This window comes from Pleurodeles waltl, chromosome 3_1 (genome assembly GCF_031143425.1).
Source record: "Pleurodeles waltl isolate 20211129_DDA chromosome 3_1, aPleWal1.hap1.20221129, whole genome shotgun sequence".
Taxonomy (NCBI): domain Eukaryota; kingdom Metazoa; phylum Chordata; class Amphibia; order Caudata; family Salamandridae; genus Pleurodeles; species Pleurodeles waltl.
The window spans coordinates 1,075,768,108-1,075,796,038 of NC_090440.1; positions in this window are offsets into that span (position 1 = coordinate 1,075,768,108).

Genomic DNA, 27,931 nt, shown 5'->3' on the forward strand with positions numbered 1-27,931 from the left:
GCCAACATGGAACCTACCCTGCAATGTCCGGCCTGGCCTAGGGGCACCCACAGGCCCACATCCCTGACCCAGAGACCACCCCATGATGCATAATTTACATATTTTAAAACTGTACTCACTCCCTTGTGGCTGCTGTGATGCCCTCAAGTGCCCATCCAGCTCCGGATAGGCCACCACAAGCATGCAGAACATCGGGGTGTCAGGGTTTGACGGGCACACCTTCCTCGTTGGGAGGCCATCCCCAGCTGGGCCTCTGCCGTCTTCCTTGCTCAGCGTCTCAGGTCCTCCCACCGTTTCTGACAGTGGGTGCTCCACCTGTTGTAGACGCCCAGGGTCCACACATCCTTGGCGATGGCACGCCATGTACCCTTTTTCTGATGGGCACTGACCTGCAGAAAAATGAAAATGGAAAAAGGGATCAGTCATACCGTCCAGCCTGTTACACCCATAGCCCACCATATCCCTCCCATCCCCTTACACACATACATTGCCCACTATATATGCCTATACATGCTGAACGCTACCCAGGACCCCTCCACCACCCCCTTACACAAGGCCTTTACACACATCACACCATGCATTCATGCCCCTTGCATCGTGCCTACAGTGTACTTACCTGTTGGTCAGGAGGCCCATAAAGCAATCGATACTGGGGTAGGACCCCATCCACCAGTTTCTCCAACTCCCCAGCGATGAAGGCAGGGGCGCTTTCCCCAGTGACTCGAGCCATGGTCGCTTCCAGACACAGGTCACAGCAACACTTGCAGTGTAGGTCCTCTCCTGTTGAAGGTCAGGTAGCAAGTGAGTGAACAGATAGAAAATGGCGGTCACGTCCACGGCGTTGCGTACCGTCATCGCCACCGTACATCACCATTGGCCACTGTAAACCATAGGGCCCAATGATAACCAATGAGGAGTTGCATGGCGGTACTCGACCGCCTCCCACAACGGTGCACAATGTCAGCGGCATTACCTCATTACCACCTGTCCCACCACCCAGGATAGGTGTCCAACATTTCAGGGGGGACAGGCCATGGCACCTAAATGCATCACAGCCAGCATAAGCACATTTTGGGAATAAACATAAATATACTGTTTCTGTCACAACATGCAAAGCATTGTACATTGAGGAAATGTTAAGAACTGACCAGATGCTCATCATTTTGCCCACTAGAGTACAACTGCTGAGGATGAATAGGAGATGGAGACATCCCCCGTGTACAGGCCCCTGGTGGACTTGCCAACAATGGAGGACAGGCACATTATTCTCACCTACAGGCTTGATAGGGCAACAATCCAGAAGATGTGTGCCCAATTGGAGCCAGACCTGATCTCAGCTATCCGTCAGCCCACTGGGATACCCCCTCTTGTGCAAGTCCTATCTGTGCTCCATTTCTTGGCGAGTGGCTCCTTCCAAGTGACAGTGGCCATGGCAACAGGAATGTCCCAGACAATGTTCTCAAACGTGCTGACCAGAGTGTTGTCTGACCTGATGAAACACATGCACAGCTGCATTGTTTTCTCCCAGGTGGAGGATTTGAACAAAGTGAAAGCAGACTTCTATGCAATGGGACATATCCCCAACATGATTGGGGCAATTGATGGTACACATATTGCCTTTGTCCCCTCCCCCCGGAGAAATGAACAGGTGTTCAGAAATCGAAAGAGCTTTCACTCTATGAATGTGCAGATAGTGTGCCTGGCGGACCAGTACATCTCCCATGTGAATGCACAGTATCCTGGGCCTGTGCATGATGCCTATATCCTGAGGAAAAGCAGCATACCATATGTGATGGCTCAACTGCAGAGGCACTGGGTGTGTCTAATAGGTGAGCCCATGGTCCCCATCCAGTGTATGTTAGTATATGGGTGAAAAAAAACAAATTATAGAGCAAACCTTTGGCCTCCTGAAGGTCAGATTTCGGTGCCTCCATCTAACAGGTGGATCACTGTGCTACTCACCCAAGAAGGTGTGCCAGATCATTTTGGCATGTTGCATGTTGCACAACCTTGCCTTGAGATGCCAGGTGCCTTTTCTGCAGGAGAATGAGGCTGGAGATGGGCGTGTGGCAGTGGTGGACTGTGACGAAGAGGGGCAGAGAATGAGGATGTGGACAGCAGAACATCTGTCATTCAACAGCACTTCTAGTGACTCACAGGTAAGGCACTGTAACTTCATCTTCCATTGCAGTTTTGTGTTGTCAATTTTCACTGGCAGGCTGCTGTTCCCACTACTATGGCCACTTACTGTTCCCTTTGACATGTCTATTCACAGATATTTGTGTCCTACTCTGGCTCCTGGTGTATTGACTGCAGCACAATACAGGTCATACCTATGTATACATTACTGTACAGTCTACTTGCAATGTCTACAGATTGTAAAAGGAAAACATACTTAAATCATTTGGCATATTACATACTTGTAATTTTAAAGTGGTGTTTATTTACTTGCTCCAAATATAATGGGGATGTGCAATGGGCTGGGGTGATGGTGGAGGAATTTCTATGATAGAGTCCATTCTATGTGAATCACAGGCGCATTGTCCAAGGGGACATAGGAAGTGGAGCAATGGCAGTTCAAGGTGGAGAGGGTGACAGAGTGGGACACAAGGGTGACATTCAGGAGAGTCTTATTTCCTGGCGGGGTTCTTGGCAATGTTCTCTGGCTTCTACCTGGATGGCACGGACCATTTGCGGAGTGGTTCTACTTCTGCAGGGGGAGGTGTGCAGGTGGCCTGTTGTTCCTGTGTTGGGGCCTCCTGTCCACTAGCGTTAGCGGAGATGGAGGGCTGTTCATTGGTGTGGCTTTTGTCAGGGACCCGTTGGTGTGCTACTGCCTCCCTCATGGTGTTGGCCATGTCTGCCAGCACCTCTGCAATCGTGATCAGGGTGGTGTGGATGTCCATCAGGTCCTTCCTGATCCCCAGGTACTGTCCCTCCTGCAGCCGCTGGGTCTCCTGCAACTTTGTCAGTATCTGGCCCATTGTCTCCTGGGAATGGTGGTATGCTCCCAGGATGTTGGTGAGTGCCTCGTGGAGAGCCCGTTCCCTGGGCCTGTCCTTCCCCTGTCGCACAGCAGTCCTCACAGCTTCCCTGTTGTCCTGTGCCACTGTCTCCTGAACCGTGTGCCCACTGCCACTGACCCCAGGTCCTTGATTGTCCTGTGTTTGTGGGGTCCCTGTAGTGGTGGTCACACTTCTGATTGACGTGTTCTGGGGACAGAGGTATGGGCCCACTGGGTGGGTGCTGTGCTGGTGTTTTCTGAGGGGGGGGCTCTGTGGTGGTATGGGACTGTGGCTGGGTAACCGACTATCCGGAGGTCCCTAATGGGCCAGGTTGGTCATTCAGATCCAGGTGAGCAGAGCTGCTGTCATCACTGTTGGCCTAATTTGGGGGAGGACTGGAGGTGGCTGGCACCTCCTCTCTGGTGACGTTGGTGTGGGACCTGTAGGGATATAAATGCAGTGTAATTGTTTCTGCGTGTGACATTTTGTGCACAGGTGTGTTGGCCTCTATGGTTGTGAGTGCCCTGTCAGCTTTGCCTTCTGTGAGTAGTTATTTTGTGGGCTAGGTGACTCTTTCTAGTGTGCATGCTGTGGTGATGGGTGTCCATGCAGGGCTGTGAGTGGTGTCCATGCATTGGTGGTGCATGTAGTGCTGGGTACTGGGATGGGTGGGTTGTGATGGTGGGGTGTGTAGGAGGCGGTGGAGTGATGGGAGTGAGTGTGGGGATATGTGATGGCATGCAGGTAAGGGGGTGGAAGTAGTAAAATTTGACTTACCAGAGTCCAGTCCTCCAGCTATTCCTGCCAGGCCCTCAGGATGCAGTATTGCCAAGACTTGCTCCTCCCATGTTGTTAGTTGTGGGGGAGGAGTTGGGGATCCACCACCAGTCCTCTGTACAGCTACCTGGTGTCTTGCAACCACGGAACGCACCTTCTCCCGTAGGTCATTCCACCTCTTCCTGATGCCATCCCTTGTTCTGGGGTGCTGTCCCACGGCGTTGACCCTGTCCACGATCCTCCGCCATAGCTCCATCTTCCTTGCAATGGATGTCTGCTGCACCATTGATCCAAATAGCTGTGGGTCTAGGGTGACTTTGTGGTGCCATTTGTGTAGTGGGTGTGGTTTGTGTGAGGGTGTGTAGTGATGTGTTGGGGTGTGTGCTGTGAAGTGTGTGGATGGTGTATAGGTTGATGGTGTTCTGTGGCTCTGGTTCTGTGAGTGCTCTTGGTGTGTCTCTCTCTCAGATGTGGGTGGTGTGGGTGTGTTTTTATAGTGGTGTGGGTGTGTGTATGGGTGTCAGGTGTGTGTTGTTTGAATTGTCCAATGTGGTGTTGTCTTGTATGTGGATGTGTATTTTGAGCACAGCAGTATGTACTGCCAATGGTTTACCACGGTTGATTGTCCACCACAGCGATTCGTGGGTCATAATGCTGTGGGCATAGTTCTGTTGGCGTAACGGTTTTGGTATAGCCATTTTATCACTGACCTTTGGGCTGGCGGACTTGTGTTTGTGTTCGTATACTGACGGATTGCTATATGTGGGTCATACTATGTCGCGGTATGTTGGCTAAAGTCCTGATCATCTTTGTACCTTCAGACTAAGGGGGTCATTCTGACCCTGGCGGTCTTGGAACACCAGGGCGCAGAATGACGGAAGCACCGCCAACAGGCTGGCGGTGCTTCAAAGCCCATTCTGACCGCGGCGGTAAAGCCGCGGTCGGAAAACCGGGGCCGGCGGTTTCCCGCCGTTTTCGCCCAGGCTGGGCGAATCCGCAAGGGCAGCGCTGCAAGCAGCGCTGCCCTGGGGATTCTGACCCCCTTACCGCCAGCCTGTTTCTGGTGGTTTTCACCGCCAGGAAGAGGCTGGCGGTAAGGGGTGTCCTGGGGCCCCTGGGGGCCCCTGCACTGCCCATGCCATTGGCATGGGCAGTGCAGGGGTCCCCTAACTGGGCCCCGGCCTGCTTTTCACTGTCTGCCTAGCAGACAGTGAAAAGCGCGACGGGTGCAACTGCACCTGTCGCACGGCCGCAACACCGCCGGCTCCATTTGGAGACAGCTTCTGTGTTGCAGCCTCATTCCCACTGGGCCGGCGGGCGCTAACTTGGTTAGCACCCGCCGGCCCAGCGGGAATGTTGGAATGCCGGCAGTGGTCTTTTGGACGCATGGCGGCCGATTGGCGGTTCCCGCCTGGCGGGCGGCGGTGAATGACCGCCTAAGTCAGCTTTTTGGAGCTTTTTCTCTCTGATGTCAGACAACCCTCCACAGCAATCTGATTTTGAGTTGAAGTCCTTGGATTGCCTTTCAAGGAGTCCCCGGTGAAATCCTGAAAGTCCGGGGCTCCAAAGCTTTTTAGCGGGGCGAACCTGCAAGTCAGGAAGGGTCGTGGTCGACATAAGCCGGCTTCACTCTCGATGGCCCGTTGGTCCTTTTATGGAGCTTTTTACCAAAAGTTCTCCAATCTTCTCCCAATTTATGGATCTTCTTACAGAAGGTCTTTGAAGGTCATTTAGGAGTCCACAGATCACCCCAAGGTTCAAGAAGTTCTGAGCTGCTCCTTGAGGGCTAGGACTCCAACTTCCAGAATGCACTTGCCTCAAACTCCAAAAATACCACTGGACAGTGGTCAGCTGGTCAGTTTCTTCAGGATTTGAAGCTGGGGATTCTGGTTAACTATTTTACACTTGTGACAACACAGAGTACCCTTCTTGGAACAGTCAAAGCCAGGCAATGTCCTTTTTCTGGTGAAGTCCAAGGGTGCAGCTGGTCAGTCCTTTACAGTGCAATGTCCAGGTGCAGGTCAGGGGTCTAGCAGGGCAGTCCTTCTTCTCTTGATGTTCTTCCTTGCAGGGATCTGAGGTGTGGATGCAGCTCTGCCATAGTTATTCTTGCTCCTGGGGTGAAAAGCAAGGGGGGTGACTGTCCAATCACAGGCAGGCCACTTCCCACTTGAATGACCACTTCCTGGGAAGTGTGGCAAAAATCAATCCCAGGGAGAAACATTCTTTAAAAATCCAAACTAAATTATGGAAGTAGGTCTGGCTGAGCCCACCCATTGGTGTGGCTAAAAATCCTAAACACAGCCTTCTCCTGCCCTCACCTAATTGAATCAAGAGGACTCCTAATTGTCTTGGGTTGTGGGAAACAGGGGAGGTCCTGAGCTGCTTCTAATGTCCTACCCTTCCTTTGAAGACCAGTTTGGCTGCTCTCCCCTCATCCTGTTTCACAATCTGCTGAGTCAGATCTCCTCCCCCAGGCACATACTTTGTGTTCAGCCCAGACCACTTCAAATCTCATCAAGGCAGCCTGTCCAGGCTGCCAGAGGGTGCTAGATGCTGGCCAATCAATGAAGGGCACTACAGAGCTGAAGCTGACAACTTTCAGGTAGAGTTTTAAAACTCTTTACCTGAACTAGTTATATGAAATCCAACAATGGCAATTTGTGGGATTCATTATAATAACCAATTTGATACCAAACTTAAAATATCTTGCACTTATGGGGACTCTATTAATTAAAATAAAGTCCCCCCATTTTAGCCTATGGAGGCCATTCACTACAGTGAGGGAAAAATGAGTTTGGCTATTTTACCTCACCAAGGCTTAAAAAACATTTTTTACAAGGTCCCTGCTTTTAGTTATATGGCACCCAAAACTGGGGGCATATAGAGAACACCTTAGGGGTGACTTATATGTAGGAATAAGGTAGTTTAAGACATTGGAAATACTTTTAATTCCAAAGTTGAATTTTCATACAACTTTAGTTTAAAAGCAGCCAGAAAGTCAGGCCTGCCTTTCACATTACACTGGATACCTCAGCAGTGCACCAAAGGTGCACCACCTATGCTGGGGTCCCTAAATCACATGCCCTACCGTATACTAGGGACTTATAGGTAGGTTGATACTGCCAATTATAATTAGCATAATTTGCATATCAATTTTACATGGAGCACTGGCCCTGGGACTTGTAAACAGTACCCAGGACACAGTCCAGAGTCAGTAACCACCAGTATCTGTCCAAAAAGTTTGGGGGTGGCCAGGGAAAAAAGGAGGACTTTTTCCGATATTTCTCTAATCCGATATTTAAAAAGTCAATATTTTGTCCAATCACTAAACTTTACATGTCCTGGTAGTAAACAACTCTTAAATTGGTTTTTCACTACTACAAGGCCTACATCTCCCATAGTAAAACATTTGAATTAAGTTATTACATTTTATAAGTATAATTTACAAATGGGAACACCCCTACATGTTTAGTTTCTCTGTATGATGAAGTTGGAATTTAGCTTGCTGAAAATGCCCTTTTTAGAAAGTTGGCATTTTCTTGCCTTAGCAATTTGGTCCCTGCAGTCTGTCTCTGGGTCACATGACTGGTTGTAGGTCACAGTTCAGCTTTGTGTATTCCTCCTAGACAGCCACACACAATAGGGTGCTTAAGTGTGACTGGATGGGCTATCACTGGCAGGACGGGAGGGAGGAGCTGGGCCGAGCCCCACTTACACTTGAATAGGTTGTATCCTGCACTCCCACAAAGGCATGCACACCCCCTGTTGTCAGTCTGGAGCCAGGTCCAGAAAGGCAGGGTACAGTTGCACTTTAAAGGGCAGCCTCTATAAGCTTCCTCTCACTTCACAGGAAAAACTGTGTAAGAATGCTGGACCCCTGACACGAAGACTTCAGTACATTTCTGGACCTGTGGATACTCTGCCAGGAAGAAGGACTGATGTGCTGGTACAAGGACTGTCACTCTACAGCTATGAAGGAACTGTTGTCCTTTTATGCTGACCTGCTTCCTGCTTCCCTGTTACCTCTGTGAGAAGGACTGGACCTGCATCTCTCGAACTTAGACCCAGAGTGACTCCAAGGGCTACTTGGTTGACCTTCTGATCTAAAGCCTTGGGATCATAACTGACTTTCAACAGCTTTGCAGCTGCACATGGACTCTGCCATCTGTGAGTCTACCCTGCCAAGTGGTGCCACGCAAGTCCTGGACCATTGACAATGGGCTTAAGCTGCTTACCAGCCTCTGTGGATCCAAAGTAATGCATAATCTCTGCTGCGTGGTGCAGTCCCAGCTTCACAACTCAATCTTGTATCCTATGTACAGTGGGTATCACTTGCCGGCCTCATATCATTCTTTCCACTGTTATGCCTTTCCGTCTCAAATAATCCATGACTCCCCCCTCCCATTACTCCTGAGCCATTTACCCTCCTGTGTGTGCTACTATGCAAGTCTTATCTAGTTTGCACCTGCAGATATCATGTGCCCCCTTAGGAATAGCCATGTTTCCATTATGAACCATTGGGTTGTCCCATCATGCACTTGGGTTCTGTTGTACTTGTTATTCTCAATTGCCGTTTGCACCTGCTGCCTGTTAAGCCATGCCCATTTGCATGTAACATGTCACTTTTCCCAGGTTTCTTTGGATGCCCCCATGTACAAAACACATTACCTTCTGGAACATTCTTGAGTTCCTGAATAAATAGACCCTCTGAACCTGCATTGGGGCTTGGTCTCATAGCTGTAGCTGGACCTGCACAAGTTTCTGTCAAAATCTGCACATGTAGCTTCCCTGCACACACCTCCTGTGTTGCCTGGATCTCTTGTGTTCCTGTTCAGTGCAAGATTCACCCCTGCACTCATCTCCCGAGTTGCCCGGATGTCCCTTACTTCATTTCTGTGCAACCTTGTTCCTGCACCATCTGCCAAGTCTTCCAGAAAACACCCAAAGTTCTAGTCTTCCAGGTCCTTTCCAGTGTCTCTGAGATCCTGACTCCCAAAAGCCCTCCACTGTCTCCCTCTATGAGCTAAAATTCTACCTCTTATCTAACTTCTAGCCAAGACCCACCTACTATCTCTGCACTCCTGCTAAGTGCTTTCCAGGAATTCCCCCAGGGTAGTGTAAACTAATCTTTAGTAGTCATTGCAGGATTGCCAGTTATCTCCTTACTTCTGCCTCTGGACTCTTTCTCAAAGTCTTGGTTTTCTGAACGGTGTTGGTCAGGGACTAGAGACTGTCTCCTGAACCAATCTATATCTCCAGTTAATGTACTGACCATGAGCATGTTTTCTAGTATACCTTGGCAATGTTTACGACTCAGGCCTTGAACTCAGTGTTACCATGTTTTCTAGTATACCTTGGGAGTGTTTACCACTCTGGCCTTGAACCGAGTGTAAAGGTGTTTCCTACTATACCTCGGGAGTGCCATCAAAGCCAACATGTGTACCAAAAGTTTTTGTGTTTCTTGATTGCCTTATGAGTGCCTCCCAGCACAACCTTGGAAGTATCAGTGATTCTAGCCGTGTGACTTGAGGTAATCTTGTTTCATGTAGTGTAATGTTTTCAAGTGAAAGTCAACTTACAGAGCATAATTCAGGAAGTGTCAATAACTCCAACCTTGTGACAAGACCAATTCTGTTACGGGTGAATTTACATTATCAACTTCTGACCTTTGTATAGAGCACTACCTTGAGAGAGTCAGTATCCCAACCTTGTGCCCGACCTAGTCTTGTTTTGAGTTGATGTCATTCCAAATGTAATCAATTTCTGAGAATAACCTTGTCTCAGACATAGCTTGAGAATTGTTATACTTCCAGCCTTTGTGCCGAGAGCAACCTGATTTTTATTTCCATGTGAATGTCTCTGATTACAAGATATGTACAGACTGCTAGTTTTGGAGTGCCATTAACTCAAATTTATTTTCAGAGTTTCCTGTGGATTTGTGTAACGCTAGTCAGCTCTTTCAGTTCTTTTTTGAGAGTTCCAGCAGATTCCCCTAGAGTATCTGATTAATCTGTTCCAATGGTATGATTATTTAAGAAATCAGTAAGTGTGAAATACAAAAAGAATCATATTGTGAACGGTGTAGAGAATGTATAGACTGATGGTAATTCTCTTTTCTTGTCATTTCCACTGCATTGCATTTTCACGATAACCAGAAGTGTGGACTCCCAAATATCGATCTTCGATTAAATCAGAATGTCTAGAAGTGACAACCCTGTTAGGCAGGGTAGCACAGTCATTGGGCAAAAATAGTATTGCAAGTTTTCTTTTTTATTATTTTGTCCTTTCCCCCTTCTAGAGGTGAGTAAGTACTATGAATTCTATCCCTAGGGTCTCCTTGTTCTAAATTTGGGAGTGGGGCTTAGCATTGCCTCTAGCGGTGTTCCTGTGGTTGGAACCAGGTGAGTGCATGAAACCAAAGCAGAACTGATGCATCACCTCTGTTGCATGTTTTGGACACGTTGCAAATACCAGAATCACATCACAGCTGTTCAAAACTGCTGCATCAACCCTAATGCACCACGCATCCTTGGTGCAGGTTCTCACAATACTTATCGATAGCAGCCTCATCAACAACACTGGACTCCACATTGCAGTCTTGCAGCTCTTTGGAACCAATGCATAGTCCTGACTGTATGCCTCATCTTTGATGCCAGACTTCGTATCACATGCGCCCTTGACAGTATCCTTGACGACTACGCAGGCCCTCATATTGTCGCCTTGCTGAATATCAGAAGCAACACATCACTTTGGCTGAGCAATGAATCTTCAATGCAGATCCTTGCAACGCTTCATAAACAACGATTTAGGTACTTTGCTCAGCTGGACCACTGGTTCACTATAGCTGGCCCACACTCCAGTACAGTCAGCCTAATCTTGTGACTTTGTCCCTTTCTGGCATGACCAGATATCCAAAGTTTGTTCTTTGTGTTTTTTGGAGCTATTTTTACCAACATCTTTAAAACTGAATATCTCCCATTCTACTAATTGCCTTTTTGTTTTTTGTTTTATTTATTAAAGAATGTTCTATTATTCTAACTTTGTGTGGGATCCTTTTGTGAGGTATTTTCACTTTATTACTGTTTGAAGTGTTACTCATTGCCTCTAAGACAAGCCTGACTGCTCTGTGCCAAGCTACCAGAGGGTTGAGCAAAAGTTACTTTAGGGTTGGCTTGTGCCTCATCCTGACAAGGATTGTGGTTGCTGATTGACCAGGGATCAAACCCCAGTCAGCTAACAACCCAGTCTCTCACAAAGGTTGCATGGACAGGTTATGTGGCTCAAATGGCTTTCAATTTGACAAGTTAAATAAATGCAACATAATAAATGCACATTAGTATCACAGAGTTCACTTAATGGCAAGCAATTACTTATATACTGAATTTCAACACCAAGATACCATACCTATCCTAAAAGAAAACATATCAAAGACTTTGTCAAGACAAGGATTTCACTCCTCCCATAGCAACAACAAAGTACAAAAGTGTTAGAGTTCATAATCCCCGAAAGGTCACCCTTGGGAATAGTATTTGATTTCAGAGACTAAAATAATTTCCCTGGCTTTGGTGAACATGGACACTGGCACAAATGTGAAGGGTGTCTCATCCACTATATGACAAGTGTCAAATAACCAAAATGCACATGCAATTCAATGGGCAAGACATCTGCCTTGTTTGTGACTGTTAGACATGACAGCCTTAGGGTGGTCACCCCTAACTTTTTACCTGTCTCCCTCCACTTTTTTTACACTGTTTTTGCTAGTTTTAGGACTCTGTGCACTTTACCACAGCAAAACCAGTGCTACAGTGCATATGCTCTCGCCCTTAAAACATGATGACATTGGTTCATACCGAATTGGCTATTTCATCTGCTTGTAAGACCCCAGTAAAGTGCACTAAAGGTGTCCAGGGCCTGTAGTATAAATGCTACTAGTGGGCCTGCATCACTGATTGTGCCATCCACATAAGTAGCCTCTTAACCATGCCTCAGGCCTGTCGTTGCACGGCCTGTGTGTGCAGTTCCACTGCCACTTCAGCTTGGCATTTAAAAGTACTTGCCAAGCCTTAAACTCCCCCTTTTCTACATGCAAGTCACTCCTGAGGTAGGCCCTAGGTAGGCCCTAGGTAACCCCTAGGGCAGGGTGCTATGTAGATAAAAGGCAGGACATGTACCTGTGCAGTTTATATGTCCTGGTAGTGTAAAACTCCTAAATTCATTTTTAACTGCTGTGAGTCCTGCTCCTTTCATAGGCTAACATTAGGGCTACTCTCATATACTGTTTGAGTGGTAGATTCTGATCTGAAAGGAGTAGCAAGGTCATATTTTGTATGGTAATACAAAATCCTGCTGACTGGTAAAGTTGGATTTAATATTACTATTTTAGGAATGCCACTTTTAGAAAGTGAGCGTTTCTCTGCACTTAAATCCTTCTGTACCTTACAGTCCATGTCTGGCTAATTTACTTGACAGCTCCCTTGTGTATTTCACTCAGACAACCACAAAAACAGGATGCTCAGTCACACTTGCACACACCTGCATACTGAATGGGTCTTCTTGGGTTGGGATGATAGAGGGCCTGACACTTACATTTGAAATGACAGTCGACTGCCCTCACAGAATGGACTGCCAGACACTTTACTGGGACCCTGGCAGACAGGATGGAACTGAAAGGGGACCTGGTGCACTTCTAAGCCACTCTTTGAAGTTTCCCCCACTTCAAAGGCACATTTGGATATTAAACAGGGCCTCTGACCCTACCAACTCAAACACTTCTGGAAAAGATACCACCTGAGAAGAATCCCTGAACCAGAACCTGCAACCTGCCAAGAGGAACTGCCTGTCTGCCCTAAGGACTCACCTAACTGCTTTTCTGCAAAGGACTGGTGCCCGGCTGTTGCCCGGCTGCCTTGCTGCCCTCTGGCTCTGCTGAGAAGTGCTCTCCAAGGGCTTGGATAGAGCTTCCCTCCTGTTCCTTGAAGTCTCAGGACCAAAAAGACTTCATCTCTGCAAAAGAACTCATTGTGCGGAAAAAACGATGCACAGCCTGTAAGAAACGATGCACAGCCTGCTTCAGGGTGAGAAAATCACCTCACGCCGAACGGGAACAATGCAGCCCGGCTCCCTGAAAGGAGATCGACGCAGTGCCAACATTGCGACCAGAACTTTGGCGCACGGCCCACTAGATCGACGCAAAGCCAAACCGGAACAACACAGCCTGACTTCCTGTGAGAAGAATCGCCGCAGCGCCTGCCGTGCGACAGAAATTTCCACGTAATGCCCACTGGATCGACGCAGCCCCTGTAACTTCATCTTGCATGCCCAGGATTTCTCTGCATCGTCCCCGGGCGTACAAGAACCCCGCAACCCGAAGAGGATCCTAGTCTACTTGCCAGAAATCAACGCAAAGCCTGCTCTGCATGAAAACTCAATGACGCTTCGTCTGTGTGCACCGGAAAAATTGACGCACACCTCCCTGTTTTCCACGCATCTCCTCCTCTGCGGCCTCTTGCTGAGAATTTGAACGCAAACCAGGTACTCTGTGCTTGCAAGAGACACTTGTTGCTTTCTAAAGACTAAAGATTTATTTTATAATTTCCTACAGTGATAGTTCAAAGTGTACTTATCAAATCTTAATTGTTTTGACCTGCATTTAACCAGATAAATATTTTATATTTTTCTAAACACTGGGTGGTGTATTTTTGTGGTGTTAAACTGTGCCCATCTGTGCAACTGCATTGGCTTCGGCTACATGTAAAGCTGAGGCCAATGCTGCTGCACTGTTTCCACTGGGCTAACCATGCGAAACCTGCAAATATGGAAGTTTCACTGGTCATCCCAGCGGTAACTTCATAATGGAACTGGGGGGAGACTGCCAGTTCTGCAGTGGTCTCCTCTCCATGGGGCAGGCAGGTTACCCTGTCAGTCTCGTAATGAGACCCTATGTACTTTGATTGCGTGGTAAGAATGCCCTGTGCCACGAGAAACTTCCACTCCAAATGTTCAAATTGTCCGCCTCCATTTGTAAGTCTTGTGATAATCCTTTGGCTCCACAACTCATGTAGTCTTCCTTGACTTCTTCATTAGTATCCAAAACCTTCTCCATTGGATGTACCAAGCCTCTCTTCAGGTGGCCTCATGCCATACATACCACTGGCAGCTTCTGCTTCTGTACATCCAGGGAGTTCAGAGGTGACCAGCATTAGTAGGTAAGCCAGGGCAGTGGCTCATGACAATGGGCAAGGTAAGTGGAAGTTTTCCTCCTTTTGGTCTGAGTACTGCATCTGCATAACGCATGGACTCAAAGCTTCCCTACCAAGTCCAAAAGACACCCATGGGACACTTAACATCCCATGGGATATCACTGTATTCGAGCTGGCCATCCTAACTCTGCGGCTTATGCTGTTTCCCATTGCCACTCATGCTTTTGCTGTGTGCCTGATGAGTGTCTTTACATCTGCAGTCAAGAAGCAGACACTGAGCTACTGCATCACTGCTGGCTTCTAAAATGGCATCATAGGGAGATCCTAGTTACACACATAAAAGTAGTCCTAGATGTTGAATTTTGTAACTGCTTCCTGTATTGTGAAAGTATGTAGTCTGAAATTAGAGTGCTCTGATCAGTGCTAATTAGTTCAGTGACATATGTTGTTACTTTTTTCACCACGTGCATTTCGCACCCAAAAATGTTACCGCCGGCTAACGCCATTCCTACGCGCCATGTAGGCGCCTTATTTAAGGAATGACGTTAGCCGGCGCTGCGGACTGGTCAGAGTAAAAAAAAAAAAGACTCAAACCACGCAGCACCGGCGTAGGGGAAAATGGGGGTTGTGTGTCAAAAAATGGCGCAAGTCAGGTTTGAAACAAAAACGATGCCTCATACCGGACTTGCGCCATTTTTTGACGCACAACCCCCATTGAAATGACTCCTGTCCTAGCAAAGACAGGAGTCATGCCCCCTTGTCCAATGGCCATGCCCAGGGGACTTCTGTTCCCTGGGCATGGTCATTGGGCACAGTGGCATGTAGGGGGGGCCAAATTAGGGCCCCCTATGCCACTTTAAAGTTTTTAAAAAAAAATACTTACCTCAACTTACCTGTACTTACCCGGGATGGGTGTCCTCCAGGGATGGGCGAGGGTGGCAGGGGGTGTCCGTGGGGGCAGGGAATGGCACCTCTGGACTCCTTTCATGGTCAGAGACCATGGAAGTGAGCCCACAGGTCCCTTAACTCCTGCCCTCACCCAGGCGTTAAAAAATGGCACACATCAGGCTGTGCGCCATTTTTTTTGGCCCGCCCCCTCCTGTGCGTCAAAATGACACAGGGGTATAAATAAGGCGCACAGGCCTTAAAGTCATTTTTTGGGCGGGAACGCGTACTTTGCATGTCATTAATGCAAGGCAGTTTCCTGCATCTAAAAAATAACGCACACGGCGGAATTTTGACGTCCGCAGGCGTCAAAGTTTAAATATGGTGCACGGTTTGCGCTTAATGTGTGTCAAAAACTTTTATGCAGATTTGGCACAAACAGAGTATAAATATGCCCCTCAGGGCCTTATTTATACTTTTTGGTGCAAAACTGCACTAATGAAGTTTTGCACCAAAAAGGTTTGCACCGGCTTGCACCATTTTTTAGCACCAGCTGGGCACCATATTTATGGGATAGTGCAAGCCGGTGCAAAGGGTAGGCTAGCGTAAAAAAAATGATGCTAGTCAGGTTAGAGTCAAAATAAATGACTCTAACCAGATTAGCGTAATTTTTTTACACTAAGGGGCATATTTATTCTCTGTTTGCACTGAATTAGCGTCATTTTTTTTTAACTCTAATTTGGTGCAAAACTAACTCCATATTTATACTTTGGTGCTAGACCCGCCTAGTGCCAAAATTATGGAGTTAAAGTCATTTTTTGGAAGTGGAAACCTACCTTGCCTTAATGAGATGCAAGGTAGGCATTTCCGTGAAAAAATGACCCTATGGCCTTAACGCCATATTCATACTCCCATGCAAAAATGGTGCAAGGGAGGGAGGGGGGTTCAAAAATGGGTCAAATCTTGCTTTGCCCCATTTTCTAAAGCCTGGGTCAGTGCAGGCATTAAGGGTCCTGTGGGCCTATTTCCATGGTGGAACACCACGGAATAAGCCCACAGGTGCCCTCCCCAGGCCCCAGGGGCACCCACACCCACACCAGAGGGACAGCCGAGGATGGGGACCCCATCCCAGGTAAGTACAGGTTAGTAGTGCATTATATTTTTGAAAGTGACATGTGGGCCCTGAAATGGGCCCCTATACATAGCACAGGGTGCAATGGCTATGCCCAGGAGACCATCGTCCCCTGTGCTGGCCATTGGAGTGGTGGGCATGATTCCTGCCTTTTCTAAGGCAGGAGTCATGTTTCATGGTAGGTTTAGCACCATAAAATGACGCTAATCTGGTTATAGTCATTTATTTTTAATCTACCCTGCCTAAGGTCATTTTTTGGTGCTAAACCCCCTTCTTCTATACCGCCAGCCCCACCCGACTAAAGTCATTTTTTTTTTTACTCTAGCCTACCCTTTGGACCGGCTTGCACCATTCCATAAATATGGTGCCCAGATGGTGCACAGAAATGGTGCAAGCCAGTGCTAAACTTTTTGGTGCAAAACTGAGTTAGTGCAGTTTTGCACCAAAAAGTATAAATAAGGGCCAATATTTTGTAAGTTTGTGCCACTTTTGCGTCAAAAAATGACGTTAATGCGGCGCAAAGAAGTATAAATCAGGGCCTTGGTGCTAGACGGGTCTAGCACCAAAGTACATATATGGAGTTAGTTTTGCACCGAATTTGAGTAAAAAAAAAATTACGCTAATTTGGTGCAAACAGAGTATAAATATGGCCCAGAATATAAATATGCCCCTAAATATGGTATTAAGGCCATAGAGTCATTTTTTGCATCTCATTAAGGCAAGGTAGGTCTCCACTTCCCAAAAATATATTTAACTCCATAAATTTGGCACTAGACGGGTCTAGCACCAAAGTATACATATGGAGTTAGTTTTGCACCGAATTAGAGTAAAAAAAAAATTACGCTAATTTGGTGCAAACAGAGTATAAATATGCCCCTTATTTCTATGTAATTTCGTTAGCTACACAGTAAAGCTCACAAAGTGTTCAGACAGGTCCCAAAAAAATGCAGAACACTTTGTGGGCGACGGCAACGATTTGCATAGTTTTCAAAATGGTTGGTGTTCACAGAACACCCAGGCACATTTGAGGCAGAAATTGTGATAACTATAATTCCCGTGAATCCTGATCTGCAAAATCGATCATACATGCACATTTTAGTTCACATAAAGCCTCAGCATAGAAGGTGATGTGAATTGTCCCTAAGTAACCAGAATAATGTTTGCAATGGTCCGATTTGTTATCAAATTCTTATTTCCATACGTTTAAAGATGACTAAAAAGATGTATGTTTGTGAATCAACATTAATTTAAAAAAGCTTGGGATTCTTTTACTATTCCAGTTTCCAGAGAAAGCTCATCTTTAAGCAACCTTTCTAGAATGGAGTCTAAAGCCACCATAATGTTTCCCTTTTTTCTGACAGGACTTTTGTAACTTGTCTACCCATTCACTCATCACCTTTTCGTTATTAGCATTTCGTGATAAAGGGCCTGATTCTAACCTTGGCGGACGGCGGAGGCCGTCCGCCAAGGTTCCGCCGCCAAATGACCGCACCGCGGTCACAAGACCGCGGCGGCCATTCTAACATTTCCTCTGGCCCGGCGGGCGCTCTCCAAAAGAGCGCCCGCCGGCCCAGAGGAAATGCCCCTGCAACGAGGACGCCGGCTCAGAATTGAGCCGGCGTAGTTGCAGGGGTGCGACGGGTGCAGTTGCACCCGTCGCGTATTTCAGTGTCTGCATAGCAGACACTGAAATACTTTGCGGGGCCCTCTTACGGGTGGCATGGGCATGGGCACAGCAGGGGCCCCCAGGGGCCCCGCGGCACCCCCTACCGCCATCCTGTTCCTGGCGGGAGACCCTCAGCCATGGAGGATTCCCCCGAGCAGCGGAAAGTCGGCAGGAGACCGCCGACTTTCCGCTTCTGACCGCGGCTGAACCGCCGCGGTCAGAATGCTCGTGGGAGCACCGCCAGCCTGTTGGCGGTGCTCCCGTGGTCGGTGGCCCAATGACCCCCAAAGTCTCATTGCTTTTAATAATGATGTACTTGTCTGTAAAGGCTGGATGACTAGAGTCGTAATACTACTGATAAAAGTAGAATAGGTGAATACTTCGTGCACTTCCCTGAGCGCTTTGCCAAACATTGGAAAAATAATGTTTGCGTAATCTGCTTCTGACATTTCCCTTTGGAAAATATAGCCTACATTGTCTACCTCTAAGAAGGTTCCTATATTACGATTACCTAAAGATTTGTTTCTAAGGAGTCATTAACAGCCTTATTCCCCATCCCTCCTTTCAGAAAAAAAATAGGTAAGATTTTCAGATTCTTCATTATACAAACGTTATTCTGTTCCTTTAGTGAGAGTAGTCATAGTGAAGTTCGGACTTATTTGTTGTAGTGTCTCGACAGAGGCTCGCCACTAAAGGGAAATACGTGAGGTTCAGGGTCAGACCGGACCTTAGGGCAATCAGGCAGTGCTCCACGAGCACTTGATGCATCAACATAGAAACAGGCTGATTTGAAAGGTCAATGTTCGGCCTTTTTTTGGGTTGTTTGAGGGCTTGTTTAATTGCCTGCTGGGCCATTTTTTACTAGTGATTTGCCTGATATTGAAATAAGCATTGCTGCAAGCTTAGATCCATACAGTCTTCCATACTTTGGAAAACACTTCTATAGTGTGCCTTTGCAAGTTGAAAACTGCTTTAATTTGCAAACATGGGCCGCTAATTCAGCTATGTGATCTACTATTGGAGACTACCTTTAGTTTGGTGCCCGGGCTAGTTTCTGTTCCAGTCTGACCCTGGTGAGGATGTTTTGAGGCTAGGTCTGAGAAAGCTTCTGGCTTTCCAATTTCTCTTCTCCTGAGGTACCTTTTTTAGGAGTCTCAAGTGGAAAAGGGAGTTAAAAGTTAACTTTTGAAATAACTTAAAAGTGTATGTCCTATTTGGTCACCCATTAAACCTCAGAGTCAGAAATTAAGCTTTCAACACTTATTACAAATCCAAGGGCAAACTTGTGTAAATGAGTGTCAAAACATACTATATAAGTACAGAATCACCAAAAAGTAAAGTAAAGAGTTGAATCGGATTAAATTATACAAGCGCAAAACATACAATAACCTCAGGAAGCAACAATACAAAAGATAAGGAACAAAGGGCCAGATGTATGATTCTGGCCCATTGCGATTCGGTAATTGCGATTTTTAAGAAATCGCAATTACCGACTTGCAAAAGGCCATTTATCACATTTGCGATTCGGTAATTGCGATTTCTTAAAAATCGCAAATGCAATTACCGAATCGCAAATTGCGATACTGGCCCCATTTACTGGCCTGTTGGCCCATAGCTGCAAATTTTTTGCATTTCCTAAATTAGGATTTCTGAACCAGAAATCGCAATTTGGGAAATGCAAAAGGGCAGGGTGCTGGGGGCCTAAGGCCCCCTCTCCTGCACCCCAAATTCTTTTATTTTACCATGTAAAGTACACACATGCCAAAAGGGCATGTGTGCTTTACATATTAAATTTAAAAATGCAGTTTTACTGCATTTTTACATTTTGCACCAGGTTACCACCTGGTTGCAGACAATGGTATTTTGCATGTGCAAAATACCATTCTGCGAAAAAATCGCAATTTGCGATTTTTTGCAGAATAGCTTTGCGACCTGGATTTTGCGAATCGCAAATTGCGATTCGCAAAATCCAGGTCGCAACGCTAAAAATCACAATTTTTGCAATTTCTATTTTGTGGTCTGCGAATGCCTTTGATGCATTGCAGACCACGATTTTGCACCCACAAACGGCCGATTTCCCCGTTTGCGAGTGCAAAATATTTTGATACATCTGGCCCAAAATCTGATGGTCAGTATAAAAGATGCAGTCTTCTTGTCTATTCATTTGAAAACGAATGTAATATAAATATCATAACTAAGCAATAGGGGAAATCCTGAATGTCTCTCAGGAAATATAGGGAAAGAAATGGAAATAATCTGACAGTGTCAGCGTAACAAAAACCTCAGCAGAAAGTTTGATAGAGAGGTGGGAGTAGCATGAAGCTACTAAACCAAATTAATAATTGAGAGGTCTGTGCCTCTCCAAGTCTTAGGGGAGTCTGCCTTAGTTAGGGGCAAAAGGGGTCTGCCCTTGTCAAATTGACTAGCTACAAATTTAGACTTTGAAGAACCTTTGAGGATCCACGCCATGAACACCAGTAGTTTTCCATCGTCCATACTCAATTGGAATTCGCAGCTCTCATCAGTCTTTCATCCCATGAAACTAGCATCAAGATGATCTCTGGTGTCTCCCAGATTATAGTCCACACAGGGCAGTCGTTCTTTTACCAGCTTGTTAGCACGCCTTGTCCTTGCCAACACATCCTCCTGTAACCCACTATCTCAAATACACAACAATCCTTTCATTAACTGCAGATTTTTTCCAGAAGCATCTGCAAATTAAGAGTAATAACACTCAATTAAAACTCCACGTTGAAGGTGCATAGACAAACAACATTTCAGGCCTTTACTTGAACAAACTTGATAAGCGATACAATGCACATTCGAGATACTTAATTATATGTGTATTTCTTTTCATCGATGTAACATAGGTATGAATAACTGTGATTATACAGCTTTCAATTATAATACCACAATCCAAATACATGAAAATAAATGCATTTCGTATTATATTTCAAATGATTAATGTCATTATTAAAGCATTCATATAAATGCGATCTCTCTACTCCTAAATACTCCTTGAATAGTATGATTTTGATGCATCACTTGATATTAGAAATATTAAAGCTCACAATATGAGTTTTTTGATTGCACTTTAAATGACGCTCTTGTGGTGCATAATGGCACAGTCAAGTTATACGTTCTCAGTCTTTTGCCTGAAATACGTTCCTCAGTCCATCAGTGGGTGCCAGAGAGAGTGCACCTGAGAAGGAAGGGCTGTGGAAGCTGGGAGTCACTGGATGTGTGCCTGAAGCACATTCAGGGCCAGGTGTAATTGAGTGTGCCAACAGGTGACCGATTGGGCGAGATTTAGCTAAGTAACATCTGGATATATCCCGAGTAAAAATGTTCTGGTAGTTTCAGAGAGCTTGACAATGTGTGGGTCCATCAAGTAGGTGCAATCTAAGTGTGTTCTAACTCTGAAAAACAAGAGTGGGATAACAATAAAGATCAGACTTGTGAATGTTCCAATAAGGCAAAGCTGTCTGTAAAAATTGTACAGTACCGTCAGAAACCAAAGGGCTGGGTGGTCAGAACGAGGTCTAATGAGCCACCTGCAGGTAGATTCCTATAGACAATCTGGGTCCAGGTACATATCTGCAAATTCAGTTACGGCTGTAAAAGGCAGAGGGCTAGTAAGAGCAATGCTTGCTAGACTCTAGCTAATGAATTAGGGAGAGGACCATTGTTAGGTTTACAATTGAGTGGACGAGTACAGATTAGGTAGTCCATCATTCCTTATTCCTTCTGAGGGGTACCTATCGATTCTGGTTCAAAGCTAGGCCCTAATCAACAGCTTCTTTGGGGGGAGAGACACTTATTGGCTTATTGAATTTTATGGGTAACAAGCCACTGACTTATTTTATTTGTGTCACCTATTTATAAGCCTGCCTAGTTAGGTAGATAAGAGAATCTCTAAAATCCATAGGGAGTACAGAAGTGCCACAACCCTTTCAAACAATAAAGTATCCCTATATGGAAATCTCCTTATGATATAGAGGTCCTTAGAGCTATGCTGAAAACAGAACAGAGTGGGTTCCTTAAGTAAGTGCTGTATGTTTTCCTTTGCCAGATATCTGGCTGATTGCAGGGTTTCGTGATTTATATACCAAATAGCGTTGTATTCAGTGCTGGAATTCGGCAAACTTACCTCCCTGAACCCATAAATTCATGGTCTAGTGGGCAACAAAAAGGGGGTGGAGTGACAAGGGTTGAGTCACGTAAAACAGCCTGACAGTCAATCATTCATTCAATATTCATTTTCAATCACTTAAAAGCAATCATTAAAAATACAAATACATGTATAAAACCCCAAAAGAACATTAAGGGTCCAGAAATACAGGATCTACCATAAAGTAGTTAAAACATTTAAATATCAACAATACATACATACATTTTCAATCGATAAAACTGTAATACAGTCTGACAGTCAATTTATACATTTAGGGAAATATTTATGAGCCCCTTGCACTGCCATTGCGTACTTTTTGTGATGCAACAGCAGCGCAAACCTTGAAATCATATCTCTGAGCGCATTCTGACACCTATCAGCGGAAGGGGCTGGGCCAGGAAGCCCTCTTTGCTGCACTGCGCTCCCGCTTCGCGGGTAGCGCATTCCGACTGCTATCAGTGTAAGGGGCTGGGCCAGGAGGCCCTCTTTGCTTCACCACGCTCCCGCTTCGCGGGTAGACGCTTTCCAACACCTATCAGCGGAAGGGGCTGGGCCAGGAGGCCATCTTTGCTGCACCACACACCCGCATCGCGGGACGCGTGCGGGCGGTGCCCAGCAAAGCCCGGGCCAACGCATGCCCGTCCTTTACCCGTCATCGCCAGGAAGAGGCTGGGCTGGGCCACCCCTCTAATGTCTCCCTCACGACTGTGTTACTGTGTCATGCAATCATCTGCTGCCTGAAGGTACCCCTTTTTAAAATTTTGTTAAGGTCATCCCATCCTCATATTCAACGCCCAACTTCAGTTGGCATAAGTTTGCAAAGTTATTCTTTTGTTTGCGGTTGTTGTGGGTGGAACCAAGCCCCCAAAGAGCTGTTTTCGTGCTCCGCCTGCGCCGGGAAGCGCTGGGTTCTGTCTGTGGCAGCCAGGGGTGGCCCAAGCCCCTATAAACTTGACACTGCGTCTGCTTAGTTGGGAACTGTTGGACTTGTCCTTGACTGTTGGGCGCAGGTCAAGCTCCTACAATTTTTACAATGTGCTCCGTCCTGCCATATTCAACCTAAGAAATGTATTTATTTATTGCAGTCAGGATGGGGAAAGGGAAAGCTAGCAGCAATCCCACCGGGCGGGGGGGCGAAGAAAATACCTCGCCATACCGCCGAAAACTGTACTCTATCTCAAATTGATGACCTAATAGAAGAAGTTGAGAGCATGTTAGCCACCAAACCTTCCAAGCCCCCTAAGAGAAGACCTGACGCTACGACCAAAGACATAGAATCTTTCTTTATTCCTGTGACTTCTGTGAACAATGAGTCATCATTTGTGCTACCACGGGGGCCCCAACTAGAGCACATCATGCCAGATACCCTGGCTAACCACGTAGAGAGCCCAAACATGTGTGTGGCTAATCAACAGGACAGTGCATCTCCTCATATAAACTGTTCTAATCGTTTTTTACCCATGGCCATGTTGGCAACGCCTAGCCCAGAGATAGTCACATCAAGGGAAGTTGAGGAGCCAACAACACACTTAGCCATCCAGATAGAACGGCCTCTAGAGGCTCAGTTAGCACAGATAAGATCCGAAATAATGAGCTTAAAAGAGTATCTCATTTCCTTTAGCTACACAGTACATGCGAAACTCAACGGCTTAACAGCCGTGATCGGGGATATAAGGAAATCTTCCCTTAACCCTAAAACTAATTTTCTATCTACACAAATCCAGCAAATCGACACATCTATGAAGGGGATGCATACGGGAAAGAATGCAAGAGCGGTATCACATCCCTGTCAACGGGATGCACGCGCAGCTCCCGTAGTGGCTAATTCAAATAAATATGATACTAAATTGATCAGAGGGGTCAACCAAGAGAAGCTCGGTGTCAAGCCTTTAGCTAACGTTAACAAAGTCTCCCAGTCAAGCACCCGTTGAGCCAGTTGACGCATAGTCAGTGTGATGTCTATATGACGCACATCCTCAAGCTGAGATACGGAGCAAGGGAACTAGAGGATTCATTGAAGAACAAAGTAATTTACTTGATAAGGGGTGTAAAAAAATGTAGGTCCATTATACGGGATGACATAATAACTGCCCAGAGATTCACAAGCGATAGCTCAGAAACTGACCTCATAGGGTTGCAGTTGAATAGCCAGAGTCTAGTAAAGGGCCTTTTAGCTCTTGAGTTAAGATCGAGACCAGGTACCCTGTCCCAAGTAACTCTTGTCCAGTCGATCCCCCTTCCAGTGGCTAATTTGTTCCCTAGAGGAATGCCCAACTGCAGAACTTCTCCCGGTACATGCTCCACAAGACGGGGAGGTACGAGTAGCTCAACCTCAATTGTAGATTGACGCAAAGCCCCATCAGGGGAGGTAGGGAAGGATGACACTTCTGGCATAAAGCCTTTGGATCTACGCGATTTAAGCACTCTCCCGTTGGGTACTGTGGGAACAGAGTCGAGAGTGTGTTGTAACCACCATGTAGAAGGGAGGTATTGTGGAATCATACCCCCCAAAGATAAGCGAGTAGCGAGTCTGCACAACATTGGGGATAGCACTGAACCTTTAATTAACTTATCATCCTGGAATGTGGCGGGTGTGTCATCTAAGACAACTAATCCAGAGTGGTGTAGCTTTATGGACCAACATCACATAATTTTTCTTCAGGAGACATGGGCCCCCTCCACAATTTATTGAACAGGATATCGGTCCTCCCAGAAGGCTGCACTTCCATCTCCATCTGGTAGAGCATCCGGGGGTTTAATAATCTGGCTTGAGCATGATTTGTTCCCTAAGGCAAAGGAGATGGCCTCCCCCTCTAGGGATATATTAGCTGTGGAGGTTGGATTTAGCGGCCAGAGAGGGCCAGTTCGTATAGTACTTGTAAAGATATATATTAGGCCTGGCCCACAAAAGTCTCAGACCATCCAGCTAAAATTGCTTATAGATTTCTTGAACCATCTACCTGGGGAGCAGGGCTTACTTGTCACAGGAGACTTTAATATGCAGCTGAATTGTGAGGACGATATTCAGCAAAAAAGAATCCAGTTTGGTCACCCATGGGTCAGTTCAGGTCCGGTTCACGTTGCAAAAAAGTCATCAGGGGGAGCATTAGATCTATTGGAGGACTTGATAAAAGCAATGGGGCTTAGAATAGTCAACGGGAACACAAAATCAGACACTCTTGCGCTGCCTACGTATTGGAAAGGCCTATATATGAGCCGTCTAGACTATGTCCTAGTAGATGATTCTCTTTGGAATTCTCTTATTGACATGGTAGTTTCTCCACGTGATGACAGCGATCATCAAGCTCTTTGCACATCTTTATCAATCTCCCCATTCAAATGTAATCTTCTATCCAAGTGGGTGAAGGGTAGTACCCTAGTTGTGACAAAAAATTATAAAAACATAAGGTGGGAAATGGTGTCAGACGACGTAAATTTTCAGGCATCAATATATAAAGTAGTGATATCAACGCTTTTCCCCCTGAAGTACATTGACTTTGTATCAGTTGACTTAATTAATTTACATAATATTATGGTCAACCAGTTAAGGCCCTTCTTCGTAACAAGGAGGCGGGCAGAAACCAGGGTCAGACCCTTGAGGTGGTTCTCTAGCTCCTGTTGACTGGCCAAACAACGGTTTTTGGAAGCATTGAAGGCAGGGAACTGCCGGGCGATAAGAGCCTCCAGGACTGCATACAAAACAGTACTGAAAAACACTAAAAAAGAGTGGGAATCTAAACACTGGAAGGATCTGGTTGATGCTTTACAAGTAAAGGATTCAAAACTGTTCTGGAAATTAGTGGCAGATAAAGGCCATTCCGACAATGCTGAGACCTCCCCAGCAATCCAGCCAGCACTCTGGGTGTCACACTGTGGAGCTGTGTACAGTGTGGCTCAAATTAGTAGCTCTATTTTCTTGCCATCCATCGAGGGACCTTCCCATCTACCTATTTCCCGATTAGTTACTGCATCTAAATTCAACCTGGCTCCTTTTTCCTTAAAAGAAACAACCTTGGCTCTCCAGACGCTACGCAAAGGGAAGGCCCCTGGGCTAGACGGTATCCCAGGTGATTTGTACTTGTCCCGACCTAGAACCTGGTCCCTATATTTAAACACACTTAGTAATGAGATTCTGAGAGGTGGTGGGTTCCCATCCACATGGAAGGAGCGATCATAATTCCCGTTTTTAAAAAGGGCTCAAGGGAACTTCCTTTCTACTACAATATAGGCCAATAAGCTTAATCGACATTAGTCAAAAAGCTTTTTGTAAGCAAGTTTTGACTAGAGTGCAGGCGTGGATAGAGGACCTACATATCCTTTACGACCTCCAGGCAGGTTTCAGGAAGGGTGTGAGCACAATCGACCAGGCATTTAGGTTCAACCTCATTTGTTGGAAACAATTGATACTTAACAAGGGCCACTTGTATGTGGCCTTTATTGACTTAAAAGCTGCGTTTGATATGGTCCCAAGGGATTTATTGTGGAACATTCTTGAGACCTATAAACTTGACAATGAGATGCTGAAATTGATTAGGTGTCTCCATGAGGGCACTCATGGCCAGGTACGCTGGTCCCAAGGTGGAGATCTGACAGAAGCCATCCCCATAGATAGGGGGGTCAGACAGTGGTGTGTTCTGGCCCCCACACTATTGAATCTCTATATCAATGGTGTGGTTGACCAGCTGATGCACTGTAATCATGATGCCCCAAAGTTAGCAGGAACTCCTGTCCCTATTTTAATGTTTGCAGATGACACCTTACTAATCTCACGAACCCCAATGGGCCTTTAAAACGAACTTGATGTTTTTTCTTAATTTTGCATTAAGAGGGGCCTAGTGATAAATTCTTCTAAGACCAAATTCATGGCTTTCAATCCTCACAAGTCTTTTAGGGGGAAAAGGACTCTGGCAGAGCAACTGAGAGAGAGAGTTAGCCAGTTTGACTATCTGGGGATTAGGATATCGGATGATCAATGGTGGTCGGCACAAATTGAGAAGGGTGTGTCCATCCTTCGACAGAGGTCAGCTGTGATAGCGAGAAAAATAGCTAATTCTATGTAAGGAGAAATATCACCTGCTTTCACAGTATACAAGGCAGCGGCCGTGGCTGCTTCCATCTATGGTGCTGAATTATGGGGGCACTGCAACTCTAGCTGCTTGACAATGGTGGAAAATCGCTTTATTCGAAATTTTTGGCGATTACCGACAAGTACTCAACTCATGCCTCTTCGAATCGACTTAGCCCTAAATGAGATCCACAACGAGACTGCCGTAAGACCCCTTTTGTACTGGGTCCGCCTTTGGACATCCGAATATTTGTCCTCCGACCAAGTAGCAGTTGCAGAGTTTCTAGCGGACAGTGGTGTGTTAAAAATCACCTGGTTCAAATGTATTAGAGATGCGTGCCAACTTATTAAAATGGACGAGGTGTGGAGAGACCCCCACAATTTAACCAAGGAAGCAAAGGAACCAATAAGTCGGTGTTACTGGGAGTTCATTTTGGCCCAACTTTGGACCAAAAAGGACCATGGTAGCAGGACGCTACAGTTCCTGGACCATAAATGTAGCTCAAGTTTGAGGCCTATATGGACGATATCAATCCCCCCTACGTCAAAACTCTCTTTATCAAATTCAGGCTAGGGATATTGCCTCTTAATACATTCACTGCAAGATGGTGCAAGGAGGTTCATAAATCGAGTTTTTGCCACTTCTGCCCTGAGCAACTCGAGACTTTGGCCCATTTTATGTTCTTTTGTCCTAGATATTCGGTGGCCAGGAAGAAGTGGATAAATCCCTTTATGTGGAGTAATGGGGATAAGGAAACACAACACATCCTTGTGAATTCTTGCAAGTGATACAAGCGACAAGGTGGTTTTTACCATTGCTAGGTACTTACAAAACGTAAGGGCCATAAGAACCAGAGAAACTATTGCTGATTGATTGGTCTAGCCATAATCACCCTAGGCCACAGTCGATTATTATGGGCATGAAACCTTGAAGGCGCACCTGTTAAAGAAAAAGGAACTTTGATGTCAGTTTGTATTGCTGTTACAACTATGTGTATTACCAACTTATTTTAGCTTAAATTATTGTA